Genomic DNA, 19,503 nt, shown 5'->3' on the forward strand with positions numbered 1-19,503 from the left:
GGCGGCAGCCAGGAGTCCTTCGACCCCGGCGGCGTCTTCAGCCATCCGGACGAGTTCGACTTGCACTTCGGGATCGGAGCTGAGCAGCGCGGTCTCGCACTGCTCCACGGTTCTAATGACTAAGAAAGGGTCTCCTTTCTGCTGTACCTGTTTATCTTGGTGGCACACGACCAAACCATGTGCTGGAGGTCCGCTCTGCCTTTACAAATTTTGCATTCAGCCGTGTACAGCCCCGGGTAACAGCGGCTGTAGGCTACAGGGTTAGGGAACGCGTTGGTCTGGAGCAAACGCCAAGCCACCGATTGCCACTTAGTTAAAGTTCTGTGTGGTGCAGGAAATCTCGCTCTTCCAAGGCTGTAATGATCTAGTATGTCCCGATAAGATACCAGCCTGTCCCGCCCTGACCGGCGAAACGAGTGCGCGTCGACGGTGGAATCGCCGGCGTCGGCTCGGTTGGTTAGACCTCGAGCCGCGGCGTGCGCGTTCTCGTTCCCCGGGAGACCGCAGTGGGCCGGCGCCCAGACTATTTGGACCCCTCTTACCCGATCGCCGCAGAAACCGGCCAGCAGGATTTTAAGCTCTTCCGACGACACGCGCCCTCTCGAGAAATTAAGGATGGCCGACTTGGAGAGTGAAGAGCATCACTGGTTTTCTCTTCACTAAGCTGTCCGCCAAATGATGCCAGTTATGCCATTTATGCCTTGACAAGAACCGAAAGGCTTAAAGCCGAACGAACCAAATCGTTGCCGGTGCGGCTGGAACATTGCCCTGTAATTTAATATGCTCTTGCGGGGACGAGGGGCCCAACAGAACAGGAGCACAGGAGTGTCGCCGCTGGTGGAGCGATGTCGGCTTCTCTCTCACACACCTTATCGCTTCCAGGAGGCAATGCACACGCACGCACGCACGCACGCACGCGCACACACGCACACACACACACACACACGCACGCACGCACGCACGCGCACGCACGCGCGCACGCACGCACGCACACACACACACACACACACACACACACACACGCACACGCACGCACACACACGCACGCACACGCACGCACACGCACGTACGCACCCGCACGTACGCACGCACGCACGCACACACGCACACACACACACACACACACACACACACACACACACACACACACACACACACACACACACACACACACACACACACACACATTCCTGCACTTCTCTTTCTTTTCCTAAGTGGGCTCCCGAGATTTCGCCTGTTTGTTTTTATCTTTCGTTTGGGATACGCCGCTGGTGTTTAGAACCTGAAGCCGTTGCGAAATGGCAGCGTGTTCATACGGCACAGAATAAGACCCGCGCTTGCATAGAACCGATTTTGTTTTGATGAATCGCTTTCCTGTCGCACTTGCGAAACCTTTTCTCTTTATTAAAGGCCCGTTCAGGTAATTGCATCACATTGCAGAAGAATAGCGGCCGTTATTTATTTCTTATGCTGATATTCGTGTACTGCCGAACCAGACGCTACGAGACGCCGCCAGCTCGCGTAATTCAGAAGTTATGTCTTCGTTGTCCGCAAGATGGCGCTGAACACAGCAAATTTTGTAAACGTATTTTCTTTTGATTTTGACATTATTTTTTTATTCATTTTGTTTGTATTTTTTGGCGAGGGGATTGTACAGTGGCGTTGCGACTAAGGCCGCTGTGCTACGCCACCCCGTTACAAAGGGGAAGCCACTAAGCATCATCATCTGTGGCGCCACCATACCAGCGCACGAGGCCCATAGAACGTCCCTAGCTTTAAAGACAAGCAAAGCCTGTGGAGCTTTATCTGCAAATTTTACGATAAGCCAGTCGTATAAGGATACGCGGTGAAACCAATGCGTACTCCCAGTTATGACTTATGGCACGGAAAATTCGGGCTTAAAAAGCATATCAAAAGAAAACAGAAAGTCGGCTTAAAGAACCCAGGAAAGAGGAATGGCAGGAGCATCACTTACACATAGGAAGCCATTGTCTTGCATTATAAATACAATATATCGGAGCTCCAATTAGAAGAAATTAAGAACCGGAGTTTGGTTGGATATTAAAGCGTGGAACTGTCATCCGGTTAACCACCAGGATACCGGCGTGGCTTATGAAAGCCGAGATCAGGTGTGCTATTCCCGAAGGCCCTGAGTTTGAGCGAAACTCGGGCAAGGCGGAGCTGTGGTGATAATAATAAGCTCATGACAATATTTTGCCGCAGGGTTAAAACGCATCAAAAATGCGATTTATGCTATTTGCTGATTATTGAGGTGACGTAATCGGTCCAGGGCAGCGCGCACCAAGGATGCGCGACTAGGGCGTGGCGCATCTTTCAGTGCTTTCTCTCGCTCCCCTGCTACACTGGTGGCTACTTAGGGCACGCCAATCCAATTACTTCATTTTATTGTACTTTTTCTTGATTAATCTGTATTTCACTACAAAGTTCATTTTATTTTTTTAATCCATGCGTTCATATGATCTTTTTGTTTGGAATTTTTCGTCCTAAGAAGTAGTTTCTGCCGTTGATGATACACAGTGCAATCACGTGAATATGGCCGAGTGGCAAAAAAAAAGAAAGCGGGCGATGAAAGCGCGCTACATTCAAAACAGTTGCCGCTAGTATTACATTATCGAAACTCTCCGATTTTCGACACAAAATTTCCTCGGTGCGGTCCAGTCTGCTTACGTGCTTTTAAGGCGACACCATGGTGAGACGTATTAGCAACTTTTTTTTTAATTTATTGTACTTGCGCTTTTTCCTCGCTTTCGTTTCTTTTTCTTCTAGCACGGATTACTTTAAACGGATTTTATTCTGCTGTGGCGTGTTTGCGTGTAGTTTCTTCTCTTTCATTTGTTCGTCTTAGTGTGCAAGCAGACTGGAACACGCCACAGCCTCCCTAGAATCGGGGTTCTGCGAAGGTGGTGTTCACCTGTCCTACTCCAGTAACTTTACGTTCAGGCTTCAGAATGCACGCACTATTCTACAACTGCTACTGTTCGAATCATCAGTGTTACGAATTTTGCGAACCGGGCACGTTAGTTCCTCCAAGGTCGAAATTCCGGGCCCGCCCCCAAGTGGCCATGTGTTACGAAGGAAAGAATACCAACAAGGAAAACGACTTTTCAGGTTTGTTTGCTTTATTTGATTTTGCTCTTCACCGCTCTTGTTCGAAGATACTCTCCACAGTCGTTTTTTTTTTTTTTTCGTAGAGTTCAATCCCCTCACAACCCTCTGTTCCTTAGCGCCCTTCCCGCTCCCGCTTACCCTCCCTCTGGCGTCACACGGTTGCTTTAATTCTTAGCTCTCCCCTTTACTCGCTTTCTATGCTCTTCTTCCTAGCTGAATAAAATCCGTTCAAAGGTGTTAAGATCGCCTCTCACAATAGCCACGCGCCATTGATTGTATTGTAGAGAGGATAATGAAAAGATGCAACAAGCCATCGGGGTATTGCCGTACCATCATCTACCAAGTGGAAGAGGAAGGCAGGATTATGTCCAATCCAGACACAGGGATTGTGCCAAAGACGTGCCAGGGGAAGAAGATGAATCCCATAATGTGCATGCGCGAGAAACGAGCTATGTTATCCCAACGCTCGGACCTAAGTTCCTATCGGCTTCAGCCCTGCGAATACACCCCCTCAAGCGTCTATCGGTACGTCGACTGTCTCCTTGACGGCATATGTAATACGTATAAGCTATCCTGTCAGTAACGTTTTCACAAGAAATGCGCGCTACGCAACCCCTCGAGGGAGTCTGTCCGCCGCGCTGATGATAAACAAAGCGCACGGCCATGCAACGCTTCGTTCGAAACTGCTTTTCGAGCAGCCGATAACTGACGCGCACGCTCCGGCTGCAGACGGATAGACGTGCGGTAGGAACCTGCGGAAGCTATGTCAGCCAAACCACCTAAAAGAAAGGCTAGGTCTGCAAAACACGTCTCCACTGATTATATTGCGCACACACCCTCTGACAGTCGATTGGGGACAGCCAATGGGGCGGTCGCCACCAATGCTTCTGTAAAAGCTGGCCGCCGGATAAACCGCAGCGCACACTACACTTGCTCCTCGACAGTCATGGAGCGAAAGCCGCCTCTAAGTCATCGAAAACGGGGGTCTGTCACCAAACGACTCCACAACCAATGCAAAGCACTTTTCGGGAGAAAAAAAAAACGGGCTCGAAATTCCTATTTGATTTAAAAGACCTCTCGAGGTTGAAATATCCCTGCTTCGGAGACCATAAATATAAACCACGCCGCAGCAGCGGTCACCACTGGCGTCCTGAGTTAAACTCGGCCGTGCGAAACCATGCCCGAGTTTCCTCCGAGTTCTAATGTCAGTCAAACACATCCAGCCACTTCGGGGGCGCGGCGTAACAAACGAAGCCACACCCACCGTACCCTCAAAGTCGTCATTTGATGCCCGCTAGCAGTGACAAGATCTTAGTACAAAACAAAAATGAAGTCCCCAGGACACCGTCAGCCAACGGTGCTACAGTCGCGGGGGTGTATGGTCCAAACTGGAGTTCACTAATATGCAAGCCGATAATAGAGGCAGAAACGACACGATTTTCCCATGGGAGCCTTCTTCATACACCGTGAAAGCATAGTCGATGACTAATGACACAACTGCAACACCTAAAACGCACTCTTCAATTGACACGGGACGATTTCTGATAAGCGCTCGCCGTGCACACATAAGTAAGCCGTAAACAAAAGTTGTGGCTGGCCGTAATGTGTGGCGCGTACGCGTAACGCTTTAAAAAAACATCCCCCTCGCGAGGGGCACGATCAAATGCAGAGCAGTTCTGCGGGGGGGCGCGCCTGCAAGTCGTATGGATTACGTTTTGGTTGTTGTTGTAATTGTTGTCTTCCAGCGTAGACATTGTCGATGAAGTCGATGGTGAAACGTGCCGTGAACCCCCTGCCGCGGCTATGACGCAACGTGGAGCGGCTATGACGCAACACAATCCAACACAATCCACTTTAATCCAATTCAATCCAAATCCAAGCCAATCCAAGCCAATCCATCACAATCCACTTTAATCCAATTCAATCCAAATCCAAGCCAATCCAAGCCAATCCAATCGAATCCAATCCAATGCCCCTCGCGAGAGAGTGTTATAGCGCCGAAATCGCCACCACGCGAACGCGTGATGCTGACGTCACGATCACGCCACAGATGTTAGCGACCGCAGCGCGCGCGAACGACATATGTGGTTTAAGCGCGAACCGACCGCGGCGAGAGAGCGCGATGCGAGCGCCCCTAACGCGGCGAGAGAGGGTGTTGCGCACGTCCCCACCTGTTGTGCGCCCGAACCGAACGCGGCGAGAGAGGGCGTTGCGAGCGGAGAGAAGGCGAGGAGGACGCGGGGGAGAGGGCGCACCTCTGGCCGACGGTTGAATGAGTCAAGGATATAAGGCACGTTCGTAACCTTCCGTTCTGTGTCGGCTTTGTGGCTCAGTTGGTAGAGTACCGTGCACCTTGCGTACCGCCCGCAGAGTCGTAGGATCGAAACCTGGCGCCGGCAAGTATTATTTTTTTATATAGTGTAGGGGGAGCGATGCGGACGCGGACTACGGACGCCAACGCGGGTGACATCGTGAGTTACTGAAATGCTCTGCATTTAAAACCATATTTGATGGCCGGGAGCACGGCGCGTTCCATTCGCTACAGTGGACCCGTTTGATTACTTGGTTTGCGCTTGGGCATAGCTGCACTGGGACTGTCCTCAGGCCAGGTTGCAAACATAATTCAGTAGAAGAACAGAACACCGACAAAAAAACCCGCCCGGATCTTCTCACGGGGGGAACTCGAGTAAATGCGTCGCAGAGTGGTGGGGGTATCGCGTGAATGTTGCGTAATTGGGTATGGTTTGAATGCTTAATTGTTATTTCGTCTTTATTATTCTTATTTATTGAATGAAGGAGAAGCGAAGGCAAGGAGTGTAAAGTTAGTCTGTCTTTATTGCTTGGTGCCGTCAAGCAAAGCGTCAAGTCAAGCGAAATCCAAGCAAAGACGCCCTTGACTGAATTCCGAACGCGACCTCCGCCGCTTATATACACACCGCCCGCGTTCGAGGGAGAGGAGTACGGGGGAGAGACACGCATGCGCACACTTCCGTACACAAGCGCGCCAACTTTCCCCGCACCCACCACGCCGTTATCACGTGTACACGCCCTGACGCCGTTACTGTTGAGCGCGTCGCGGCGCACGGGTAGCTACGACGCATGCGCGCACAGACGCGCTCCCCCCCCCCCCCCCCCACCCCCCGCACCACTACAGCTGTTGTTGAGAGCGACGGAGCGCACGGGGTACACACGCTCCTCCCGCACCGCCGCACCTGTTGTTGAGAGCGAGGAAGGTACGGGGGAGAGACGCGCACCTGCGCCTCGATGCGATGCGCATGCGCAGTGAGCGTGTGGACGGCGCCGACAACATCGACGAGTGACATCGCGAGCCTAAGAATTGCTCCGCATTTCTTAGGCTCGCGATGTAAGAAGATGATAAAATTTGTTAGCAAAGAATGGATTCGACCAGCACCGAATAGGAGCAGTTGCCAGTCAATGGGAGACGCGTATACATCCTGCAGTGGACAGGAAGGGGATGGTATTGAACGGCTAAATGTCTTACTTCGAAAATTGCGCCTTTTTCTGCAGATACGGTAGGTTTTCATGGTGCGTTAAACTACTTGGCGAAAAACTACCCATATTTTCTTTATTGCGATGCATTCTTTAATTCTGGCAACGCCGAATTCTGGCAACGCCGAAAATTTCTTCGGCAACGCCGAAACGTTTTGAGCCACAAAGAATTCAAGGCAAAAGCTTAACGTTCAAGCCTAGCCAAAATATTTATTTACTCTGAGAAAGAAAGGCGTTTTTTCCAGGTTTCTGGCATAACATTTTTCAGTCTCATTCTAGAAGCAAGCTTGTATTTTGAATTCTTTATGACCTAATAACTTTTGGCTCAATAAGAGCTAATTATAGCAGAGTTATCGGTCGTTGAGCAGTGTATTTTCAGGTGTAAAGCTGGGCTAGTTGGTAAACAGCACAGTAAGTGTTGTCCAACGCTCCTTCCTCTTCTCCTGGTTTACGCTGAGCTAGTTCCCACGTCTTATTACGCTCGTGTATTTTTGTCCACTTCGTATACGACCCGGGGAAAGACTCCGTCATTAAGCGGTCTTTCTGAGAAAAGCGCTGTGTTCGATACTGCTGCCCCTGCAAGCAATGTCATGAGTGTGACAAGACAGTCTGCCGAATGGCGCCAGCATCAACCACATTTATGAGGTACATTCAACGTACATACGTGAGTAATGGATCTGGAAATCTGCAGTTTCGCGAGGTGATTCGGTGTTGGCGTGCGCGGCTGACGGTGTCTGTGGGTGGTGCAGATGGACGGCCACGCTGCTGGTGGCCAACGCCCTCGGGGTGCGGCGCAGGTGCTGTTCTCTTCCACGGAGACCGCAGACACCTTCACCGTCATCAAGAAGTACCGCGTACGTCTACGACGCCCTTGCACCGCAGGCGCTTTTCCATGAGCTTAAAATGTTTCCCCCCTTGATGCTAAGCCATTTTATTCCAGAAATATATAGTTTCAGATAACCACCATGCACACAGACACGGCGTGGCCGCAGTCATCTGATAAGCGCACGCATGAGACGACACGAGTGTCGCCTGGGGAGTCCGTTCCACTGGAAGCCTTTACGCGCATGGACTTCGCTAAAAATTTACAAAAATTTTAGGAAGAATCAATACCCGACGTTTTATCTTCAAATGAGAAACATTTTTTTAGCTTGGAAGAACGTGTGCATGCGTGCATGCGCGCGCTGTATGTGATGACGGCTGATATTTTGACGTAGTCCATCGCACTTGCTTAATAAGTCGGACATACACATAGCAGGTGTTTGAAGCTGGGATTAGTAGCCAAAAAATGCTTTGCGGAAAAATTACGCCAGCATTATCATGCTGACAAACTCTGGCGAGCACAAAATGTGTTGATCGGTCCTAACCACTGCGGACAGTGTTAAATAAGCTGTGTGGCGTAATAATTAAAGTCGCTCCACCGAAACGCCCGTTTCTATTATTCGGGGCTGCGCAAGAGATCCTTCTTTTTAATGTGAAACATTATGTGCCCCACGAGGCGAACAACCGGCATCGCGGTGGTCCACCGAGAAGGCCGGAAACATGACTGATGGCGAAAATAGTAGAAGGAAAAAAATCGCGCCAATCCACCCCGTGAATGTGGTTGGAAAGCAAAGCTGTAAGCGGCACCCATAACGATTACTCATGCGACGTCACTTAAAATCACTCACATCGCTCTACAAATAGGAAAACCAGAGAGAAGTGAAATGCACTGAACCACACCATTTATTACTTCAAAGAGATATTCTTGGTAAGGTTACATCAATGCATGATGCTTGAACGGTGTTTGGTTCAGTTGTAATGGTGTAGCAAGAGTGGAAACTTTTTTTTATAAAATCTAAGTAAGCTCCTACCCGGTGTTAGACGATCTGACTTCTCCGTCTCTGCGCCGCGGACGGAGGCGACGAGAATTGCGGCTGAGAAGGAGGAGGAAGAAATAATTCTGTTCAGATTTCTGAACGGCCCAGGAGTGCAGCCTTGGGGAGTGGTTCCTTCTACTGCGGGGCCCATATGCAGTACGCGCGGCCTGTGTTCTGTCCACCCACTGAAGCTGGGTAGGTAGAGAGGGCCTGGACAGCAGCATCTCCCATTTCTCTTGCTGGGTAGTTGACGGAAAGAGAGGAGGGTGCTCAGGGCTAAAGTCGCACACCCCGAATACGGGGCGGAGTATTTCTACTTCTGAGAAAAATTTACATTCAGCGTCATAGCGATTCGGATGCATTACGTGAAGACGCGTACGCTGTGGGAAGGAGCCCGGATTGTATGAGCCGTAGGGTAGTTTGTTGTTCTCTGGAAAGGTCAGGGTAAGGCGAAGGTACGGTCTGTCTCAGAAGGCGATAATGCTGGATTATCTCCCTGGACATGACAAGCGGGTGACTGTCCTCGTGCAGCTCCATAGCACGGGAGGTAAAAGCGCAGGCTTGTTGGGTGGGCGTATTTGTTGCCCTCCATTGAAGCGTGAGGCGGTGTCCAGATGAGCTGAATGGAGCCGTTTGGGGAGTGCTTTTTTAGCACGCACAGTGCAGGTCAGGACACCCAACCCGACTGGTAATTCCAGTAGGCTTGCTGGGAATCGGTGACTACCCTCTGAACCCCTAGTTGAGTGAGAGCCAAGGTGATGTCTGCCTCTTCTGCTGCCGTCATTTGTTGGGTCCTAAGCGAGGTACACACAAGGAGGTTGGTTCTGGAGGTAGCCACGATGATGGCGTGTTGCTGCCCTCGATGTTAGGAGAAGTCTGTGTAGATAACTGTATGAGCCCCATCGAGGGTGGTGTTTAGCGCTTGAGCCCGTGCTTTTCGTTGACCCTGGTCATGTGAGGGGTTCATATTTCTAAGCAAAGGGAGCATCTTTAGTTTTAGTCGCCAAGAGTCTGGGAGTACGTCAAGCGGAGTGACATTCTGGGCTGCCCAGCCAATCTGGTGAAGCATGCGGTTACCCACCGCAGTTCTGAGTCGGACCTTCTGGTTAGAAAGATGGCCTTCTATCAGCTCTTCCACCGTGTTTTGGAGCCCATGCTAAGCAGCCTCAGTGTGGACGCATTCATGAGAAGACCAATGGCCTGCTCAACCGCCTTTCTAATCATTATATAAAGCATCTCTATGTCTTCCTCGTCGAGAAGAAGATAGGGGTTTGTCGTAAGTAACACTCGAGACGACAAAAGCTTCAATTAATCGAAAGGTACCTGATTCTTTTAGTCCTCGCTTCTTGGTGGCAACTCGCCTGATCATGTGTATGATTGGATTATTGCTGTTTTTGAGGCGCTGCAAGGAGACGTCACTCTTGGTGTTGGCCTGGAAATGTAGGCCCAGGATCTTGATGCTGGGGTTTGGAGTGATGGCCTGGTCATCAAGGAGTATTTGAATGTATTCCTTGATTTGGCGTGAGGGCGGACGACACGGAGCTGTGATTTTTTACGTGAACACTGGAGGCCACAGGCTTTAGCACTTTGGCGTACTAGAAGAGAGATGCCATGGATTGGTGTGAGCTTCGTTTAATTTTTGTAACTCTTAGTACATGAGCAAGGTGCGCACAGGGCCGCTAGACGGGCGTGAGTGGTCTTGTGACGCTTTCACGTGGCATTCAGCGAGAAGGCAGGGGGTAAACCCGTAGATGTGCTTGGTGAGTACACCATTTGTCTTCCCGTGTTCACGTGGGCTCGTAGCTGAGTCGGTAAGACAACGGGCTCAGCCGCTCTCGCTTTGTTAGTCTATTAGTTGCAGGTTCGATTCCCGGTGGTGCCAATAATTTCTTTTATTTGTTCGCTGGAGTTTTCTGGTGACACCAACGGTCGCGAAAGAACCCTTGGGGGGTAGAGGTAGAAAGCTTTGCTTTAAAAACGCTCGGATTGACGTTACATTTCTCAGGGAGGTTCCGGTAAACAACTACATTAATGCGTTTGACAGAAAACTTGGCACATTTGGGGTAGGTGTGACCGAAACCCGGGTTGGACGAGCCCACTTCCCCGACGCTACTGTAGTTCCAGAGTACTGGCCGACTAAAGAGCAGGTGCTCGTGATGGCATGTGAGTGCACGAGAACGTAAGCCACTGAGAACGTCTATTGCGGCTGCGGGTGCAGTATTTTGTGATGGCACAGCGCGAGCTCCGAACGGAAGACTCCACAGTGAAGAGTGGTTGGGCTCTAGCTCTTTGCTCGCATTTCGCGCTCAAGGTGCCTCTGACGAGCTTTATGGGTTTTGTTTTGTTTGTATTTTTTGGCCACATAGAGCCCTCAGACAGTTGCGTAGCTGCGCAGGCGAGTCCCACCCTTCTTTCTTTTGCGTTTGGGTCCTGGGTCCCGTCAGAAGCGCTGCTCCTGCTCCTCCCTATGGTGCTTGACATCTACACTTCGGTTTTTCCAGTAACTTCGCCTCTTTTCGACGCCTTTTAAACTGTGGATGCGGTGATTGTAGTTTTTTTTTCGTAACCACCTTTTCAACGTATATTTTAATGAAAACAAAAATAGTGTTATGTTTGTATACGCATCTTTAAGTTTTATTTTGCCTCAAATGTGCTCAATCCTTCATATGCGGTAAATAATGTTGGCATGAATCAACCGTGCCAGCAGTGCTAGTAGCCGGGCGACGTGTTTGATTACACATACATTTATGGCAGTAAGCCCGAAAGCCAGCCAGCCAAGTAACTGAAACCTAGATTAGGAGGTTAAGAATGATTCGCATTGAGATTTTTGCTGCTTCAACACTCCCTCGATATTCAGTTGCCACATTTTTAATGTACCTTAAAACCGAGATGGTGGTCTCGTGCACTCAGAAGATTGGAGCTTATTGTACGATAAAGCAGGTCGGTGTCCCGGAAAATGTGCTCGCGAGACAGCTCCCACTTGAAATAACGGAACGCCTGTAACACGTCCTTTCCAGCAAACGTGCGGTTTGTGGCTGCTCCGTGGAAATGATTATCGGTTCACTGAAGATTCTTCTCTACCTGAGACACGAGGCTCTAACGTGCTTTACACTCGTATGTATGCTATCGCCTTCGCCAGATCACGCACGTACCGCTAATGCTCACTCGTCTAATGACGCTGACGAAGAGGCCTCTGGCCGGCAAATACAACCTGACTATCTGGCCACGTGCTGGGCTCAGCGGAGGTGCTGTGCCGGCCTCTGTCATTGAAGATTTGAAGCACAAGTTTAAACCGGAGAACCTGTATTTCGATGAGAAATGTTTCGGCTTTCAGATGTGCTACCTGTATCACACCCTCGGCCGAGCATATAGATAGCCAGTAGCAGCCCGCAACAGTTTGCCATTTGCATGGTAAGAGCACACGATCTTTAGCATTATTATACAACCGTACCACATGAAATAATATTATAAATGGCGTCATAAAAATGCGGGCACTACTTCTCACGCTCTCGACTGTTGAAAAAAAAATCGCGCCAATTCACCCCGTGAATGTGGTTGGAAAGCAAAGCTGTAAATGGCACCCATAACGATTACCCATGCGACGTCACTTAAATTCACTCACATCGCTCTACAAATAGCAAAACCAGAGAGAAATGAAATGCACTTAACCACACCATTTATTACTTCAAACAGATATTCTTGTTAAGTTTAAATCAATGCATGAAGCATGAACGGTGTTTCGTTGAGTTGTATTGGTGTAGCACAAGAGTGGAAACTTTTTTTATAATATTAAAGTAAGCTCCAACCGGTGTTAGACAATCTGTCTTCTCCGTCTCTGCGCCGCGGACGGAGGCGACGGGATTTGAGGCAGAGAAAGAGGAGGAGGGAGAAATAATTCTGTTCAGATTTCTGAACGGCCCATAGTGCAGCCCTGGGGAGTGATTCCTTCTTCTGTGGGGCCCATATGCAGTCCGCGCGGCCTATGTTCTCTCCACCCGCTGAAGCTGGGTAGGTAGAGAGGGCCTGGTCAGCATCATCTCCCATTGCTCTTGTTGGGTAGTTGACGGAAAGAGAGGAGGGTGCTCAGGGCTAAAGTCGCACACCCCGATTACGGGGCGGAGTGTTCCTACTTCTGAGAAAAATTTACATTCAGCATCGTAGCGATTCGGATACATTAAGTGAAGACGCGTAGGCTGTGGGAAGGAGCCCGGATTGTATGAGCCGTAAGGTAGTTTTTTGTTCTCTGGAAAGGTCACGCTAAGGCGAAGGTATGGTCTGTCTCAGAAGGCGATAATGCTGGGTTATCTCCCTGAACGTGACAAGCGGGTGACTGTCCTCGTGCAGCTCCATAGCACGGGAGGTAAAAGCTCAGGCTTGTTGGGTGGGCGTATTTGTTGCCCTCCATTGAAGCGTGAGAGGGTGTCCAGATGAGCTGAATGGAACCGCTTGGGGAGTGGTTTTTTTAGCACGCGCAGTGCAGGTCAGGACACCCAACCCCACTGGTAATTCCAGTAGACTTGCTGGGAATCGATGACTACCCTCCGAACCCCTGGTTGAGCGAGAGCCAAGGTGATGGCTGCCTCTTCTGCTGCCGTCATTTCTTGGGTCCTAAGCGAGGTACACGCAAGGAGGTTGGTTCTGGAGGTAGCCACGATGATGGCGTATTGCTGCCTTCGATGTTTGGAGGCGTCTGTGTAGATAACTGTATGATCCCCACCGAGGGTGGTGTTTAGCGCTTGAGACCGTGCTTTTCGGTGACCCTCGTCATGTGAGGGGTTCATTTTTCTAAGCAAAGCGAGCATCTTTAGTTTTAGTCGCCAAAAGTCTCGGAGTACGTCAAGCGGAGTGACATTCTGGGCTGCCCAGCCAATCTGGTGAAGCATGCGGTTACCCATCGCAATTCTGAGTCGGACCTTCTGGTTAGAAAGATGGCCTTCTATCAGCTCTTCCACCGTGTTGAGGAGCCCCGTGCTAAGCAGCCTCTGGGTGGACGCACTCATGAGAAGACCAATGGCCTGCTCGATCGCCTTCCTAATCATTATATAAAGCATCTCTATGTCTTCCTTGTCGAGAAGAAGACAGGGGGTTGACGTAAGTAACTCTCGAGAGGACAAAAGCTTCAATTATTCGAAAGGTACCGCATTCCTTTAGGGCTCGCGTCTTGGTGGGAACTCGCCTGATCATGTGTATGATTTGATTAATGCTGTTTTTGAGGTGCTGCAAGGAGACGTCACTCTTGGTGTTAGCCTCGAGATGTAGGCCCAGGGTCTTGATGCTGGGGCTTGGAGTGATGGTCTGGCCATCAAGGAGTATTTGAATGTATTCCTTCGTTTGGCGTGAGGGCGGACGACAACGAGCTGTGATTGTTTACGTGAACACTGGAGGCCACAGGCTTTAGCACATTGGCGTACTATAAGTGAGATGCCATGCATTGGTGTGAGGTTACTTTAATTTTTCTAACTCTTAGCACATGAGCAAGGTGCGCACAGGGCCGCTAGATGCGCGTGAGTGGTCGCGTGACGCTTTCACGTCGCATTCAGCAAAAACGCGGGGGGTAAACCCGTAGATGTGCTTGGTGAGTACACCACCTGTCTTCCAAGTCTTCGCGTGGGCTCGCAGCTAAATCGGTAAGACAACGGGATCTCGCTTTGTTAGTCTATTAGTTCTAGGTTCGATTCCCGGCGGTGCCAGTAATTCTTTTATTTGTTCGCTGGAGTTTTCTGGTGACACCAACGGTCGCGAAAGAACCCTTGGGGGGTAGAGGTAAAAAGCTTTGCTTTAAAAGAGCTGTACAGTTGAATACATACAACAACGAGGGAGGTTCTTGTCACCCGCGCAGTTTATTCGATGACATAATGAACTGGTTTCATGACGACGCCTACGACAAAAACGGATTTTATCGGGGCTTCTTTCCTCATGACAGAATTAAAGATAAGCATCCTGAAAACACCACTCACAACAAGTGGCGAAAGGGAGTGTTTACCCTAGTTCCCCACAGATCGTCCATATGAAGACAAAGAACACACCTGGTCCCAATAAAGATGGCCAGATTTGCGCCCATGGTCCACAGGTCATGAAGGGCTACATCAACAACAAGGAGGCTACGGATAAAACAATCGACGCCGATGGCTGGGTGCACACAGGTAAACATTCCTTGACTGGCCCCACGGGAGTCACGCGGAAACAACGCTACAAAAAAAAATTTAATGTCGTTCTTTTGTGAATGTAAATTGAAAGTTCCTACGGAGGTGTAAGGACCCATACGCCTCCCTGGACATCTTCAATCCGCGGTGCTGTTACAGCAGCGTACTGTGTTTTTACTTTGAGTGGCCTACCTACGGGTGAACTGCGCCGCACGATGGAGCAATGTCAGCTGCTTCGCCTAGCTGTCGTCGGGTCTGCAGATGTTGAAGGCGGGGTTGTGCACTATGCGCGGGTAGCAGATTGTTCGTTGTAATAATAATAATAACTTGTTTATTGATCCATAGTGATAATACCGTTATTGTCGGGTTAGCCCAAGCCAGAAATACTTGTCGGGCTGTACCCGGCAGTCAGCGGCAGAAACAGAAGGCATTTACATCAGAAACAGAAGGCGGAAACAGAAGGCATTTACATCATTGATTGATTGATTGTGGGGTCTAACGCGCCGACGCAACGCAGGCGATGAGGCGCGCCGTAATGGAGGGCTCCGGATTAATTTCGACCACCTGGGGATCTTTATCGTGCGCCGAAATCTCGTACACACGGGCGTTTTTGCTTTTCGCCTCCATCAGAAAAGCGGCCGCCGCGGCCGGGAATCGAACCCGCGACCGCGTGCTCCGAGGCAGTTACATCAGTGCACGGAAATATCTGCAGGTAACTAGAAAAAAAAGAAAAACTGACATAGCACGTAGTACAGGAAGCATTTCACATTTCAAAACAGGTTTCCACGCATTTCAAATATCGTTTCAAAGATCTTTTTGATTAATACAAAGATCGTTTTGATTTCACAGAAAATATGGCATGAGGAAGTGAATTGAAGGTGGCAGGAACATAACATTTTCCAGCGAAGCATCCAAATCGGGTGAAGCATATGGGTACATCGAAGAGCAAATGGTGTCGTAATGGTCTTACCGGTACATGGTTAACAAGAAGATCACTGTTCCCGAAGTGAGCGCAAATCACTGTTTGTAAAAATAAGTTGTCAAAGAAAGGAAAGTGTAACGCTGAAAAGGGCTTTTTATCATCGGGAATATTGATATTACAGGCGACACTACGATGCATGTTTTTTTTTTAAATGGAGTTGATCCTTAAACGCCACGTAGTTGAACAATGATAGTAAACAGTACTGGCATATCGTAAGGCACTGTAAACAAGTGCATGAAGAATGGTTTTGCGAGTCTGAAATGTCATAAGATGTCGGCAGTTACAAAAATGCACGATAATCCCCTGAGCTAACTACAGATATTAGTCAAACGAGTATTCCATGTCATATCATAGTCAAAAGTGATCCCTGAATATTTTACACTGTCGGAATACAAGATCGGGGCACAAGTGTAACGGCAGGCTCCACCTTTTCATCATCAATTCACAGCAAAAGAAATTACAGCCTTTCCACTGCTGTAAAAATGGAAGACAAGCGAAGCTGTATTGGGGCCCTTTGAGTTATGTATAGGGACACAGTATATTGATCCAATAAAGACACATACACATAACTTCGTCAGGATTATTTCTAAATTAATGTCCATATATCTTTTTCTGGATAGTTTCTGTAGGTTATAACCGTTTTTTGTAACCGTACTCCCTGTGTAGATGGCCATGTATGAACTTCAGTGTGATTAATTATTACAAGTAAAGGAAACTTGTCATAATTATGGAGTCATCTTAGCGAACAATATCAGTGTGAGTTTTTTTTTTTCAAGATACACCAGCTCTAGAGAGAGTGCATGCGGTTCTTTGCCAACGGGATGTCATATCCTGGTGAGAACCTAGTGCAAGGCTGCGGTGCTGCAAGAACTCGCAGCCTAGAAAACAATCAGCGACTGACTACCAAAGGAAATAAACCGGCGATTTATCATGGAACTTCCAATACTGGAGGGAGAGAGAATTTTTATTCTCTAAAGCCTGGTGGTGGGGACGACACAGTTTTTTGGTCCACGAAAACGCCGGGGACTGCGAAGATGTGATCCGCCACGTCACGTTGTTGCAGGACAGTGATCGCAGCAACCTGCCACCTCCTGGAGAGGTGGTGTGGTTGTGCAGTGTTCTGGGGTTAGTCCCATAGAAAATGGTCGGGGATATGAGAGGTAAGGCATTGAGAATCGCTTGGAGTGGGTAGAATAAGTGGAGTCGAGTGCCAGTCTGCAGTACATATTTTTCTGCCTGTCGAAAGAGTGTTTGCTCACAACTGGCAAGCCGGAGGAAGGAAGGGGAAAAGGTGCGACGGGAAGTCAGAAAATACATACCACTACGTGAACTAGAAGGAGGGCAAAGATTTGTGTCGCAGGCGTCAAGCCTGCAGAAGCGTTTCGCGGGCAAGCTGATCGGCACATTCGTTCCCTTCAACGCCTGGGTGATCTGTTCATACACTGCACATGAAATTGTTCTTGAACATTGTTGAGGTGCAAGAATGCAAATGGGTAGACGTGGCCCCAAAAAGGTAATACCTACCGGCTTGGAATCCATGTAGATGAGGGTGGTGCGAATGGTGGGAGAGTTGTTAGCGGCAGCAAAGACGACGGCTAGAATTTCCGCTTCATCTGGGGAAGCGCCGGGCCGAGCAATTAGGTGATGAGTGTCTACTCAAGTGGCGAAACGATTGTACCATGCATGTTGTTCTGAAAGACCACCTCGGGGACTATGTCACAGCAATCGGCCTCACGAGTGATTCTTTGCCTAGTACGTTGCGCAAGGTGGACAGTAGATGGGCTTACATTCCCTTCGCATGTGGATTGGGGCCATGGTAACCTGTTTAAGAGCCGTGGTGTCTAAGAGAGTGAATTGGCTTTCGTCATAGCTGCCAACGTCAAAGCTTTTTGCAAACTTCAACCGGTCCCCTCATTTCGCACGAACATAGTAAGGACAGGGAATACGACTATGCTTAGGTGAGAGGCGCAATGCAGAGTGCTTGCCAGCACATTGCAGGGCTCTCTCAAGCATGCGCGCAAGTATATGTCGCCCGTATACATGGGACGTGGGGCACTTCGACGAGGATGGTGACGTGTGCGTGGTGGAACGCATGAAGGACCTGATTCGCTGCTTGGACGTGGACGCGATGCCGGCCGAGCTGGAGCAGATTCTGCTGGGCCACCCTGCCGTAGCCGAGGCGCTCGTGGTGGGCCTCCCGCACCCGCAGCTGGGCGAGACGCCCAGGGCCTTCGTTGTGCTTGCCCAAGGCGTCTCAGCCGATGAAGCCCTCACACACGAGCTGATCCTGCACGTCTCGGGCGTGTATAGATATATTCAGTATAAGAAAAAGAAAACTTTAAAGAAGGTAGCGGCCTCAGAGTGCTGTAAATGTTTCGGCAAAGAAACTTGCTTTCGTCTGATGAAGGTCATTTTGTCTCCCGAAATATTTATGCTACTACCTTGTCCAAATTTTCTTTTTCTGGTGTCCTCTACCATCTTCAAAGTTCCATCGCTCTCTATACACGTTATATTGTATATATATATATATATATATATATATATATATATATATATATATATATATATATATATATATATATATATATATAAATATATATATATATATAAACAACCACACACGACTCTAGTCAGTGTACGGGTGTACGGACTTGTCGGACGCCATTCCCATAAAAATATAAAAATGACAGCCGCGCCGTCTGTCGAGCCAGCAGTTTTTAGAGAAATGGATTTGGGGTAGTTCAGCTAGACCTGGATATGCAAGCGAAAGCTTGACCTAGCCTGCTTATGTCTTGGTTTCACCTGGTTAACATTTAGCTGTAATTGTAATATCAGTCGCCTGATTAACCTTTAGCTGTAACTATTATACTATTGGTGGGCCATGATGCGGGAGATGCCAGTGTTAAGAAACGACTCCGGCCTGTAAATCGTACATCTCCGCATTATGCTTGTGATGCGGGAGACGCGACATTTGGGGAACGATTGCGGCCTTTAAAGCGTGCATCTCCGCACTCTCGCTTATGATGCGGCAGAAGCTACTGTTAGGAGATAACTGTGGCCTGTAAAGTGTGCATCTTCGCACTAATTCTTGTGATGCGGGAGAAGCGAAGTGTTAGGAGATGACTACGGCCTGTGAAGCGTGCATCTTCGCACGAATCCTTGTGATGCGAGAAAAGCGACTGTCAGGAGGCTACTCCGGCCTCTAAATGGTGCATTTCCGCACTGTGGCTGTGGATGCGGAAGAAACGACTGTCAGGAGACGACTCCGGCTGTAAATCGTGCATCTCCGCACTGGCCCAATATACCGGCCGGGCACCCAAATATCAGCGCCTGAAGCTCGTCTAAATAAAGTTTATTCGCTCACTCACTCCCTCATCTGCTGCCTGAGCTACAATGCCATGTTACGCGGCAGAAGATGCTTCAAAGAGCAGTGGATCACAAACTGAAGGTCAGCGGTGGTATAGGGTGTCAACATGTAGATTTTTTTTTTATTCCATGGAAGGCAGTTTGGAGTCTAGCCTGTAGTTGTCAGGCATACTTGCAGCCCTAACTTTTGTGACAACACCACTGGGCATAATATTATGCCGCCCTAAAAACACCTGACCTGGTCCCATAGAGGCTACACTTCATCATTCTTTTATGCACAACAGCAAAGCTCATATCTTGAGCTTTTTGCAATTCCAAGCACCAGTGGACCTTGAAAGATCCTAAGTATTTGCAGTTCATTGTGTGTGGTAATGAGGCCATGTTTCCTTCTACAGGCACTGAAACCAGAAGCGCTTGCCTTGTTGGTCAACTAGCAATTCGTATACTGTTATGTGATGATCCTCGCGTGCAGCACGTCTGGAGTGAATTCAGACATGAAGGGCTGTTTGAGTTG

General features: G+C 49.1%; 1 pseudogene; it reads left to right on the forward strand.

Moving 5' to 3' along the window:
* The window catches only part of LOC144172691 (luciferin 4-monooxygenase-like), a 55,559-nt pseudogene that overhangs the window by 35,037 nt on the left and 1,019 nt on the right, over positions 1–19,503 (forward strand).

This window comes from Haemaphysalis longicornis, unplaced genomic scaffold (assembly GCF_048455015.1).
Source record: "Haemaphysalis longicornis isolate Haplotype H1 unplaced genomic scaffold, Haemaphysalis longicornis Haplotype H1 scaffold_25, whole genome shotgun sequence".
In the NCBI taxonomy this organism is placed as follows: Eukaryota; Metazoa; Arthropoda; class Arachnida; order Ixodida; family Ixodidae; genus Haemaphysalis; species Haemaphysalis longicornis.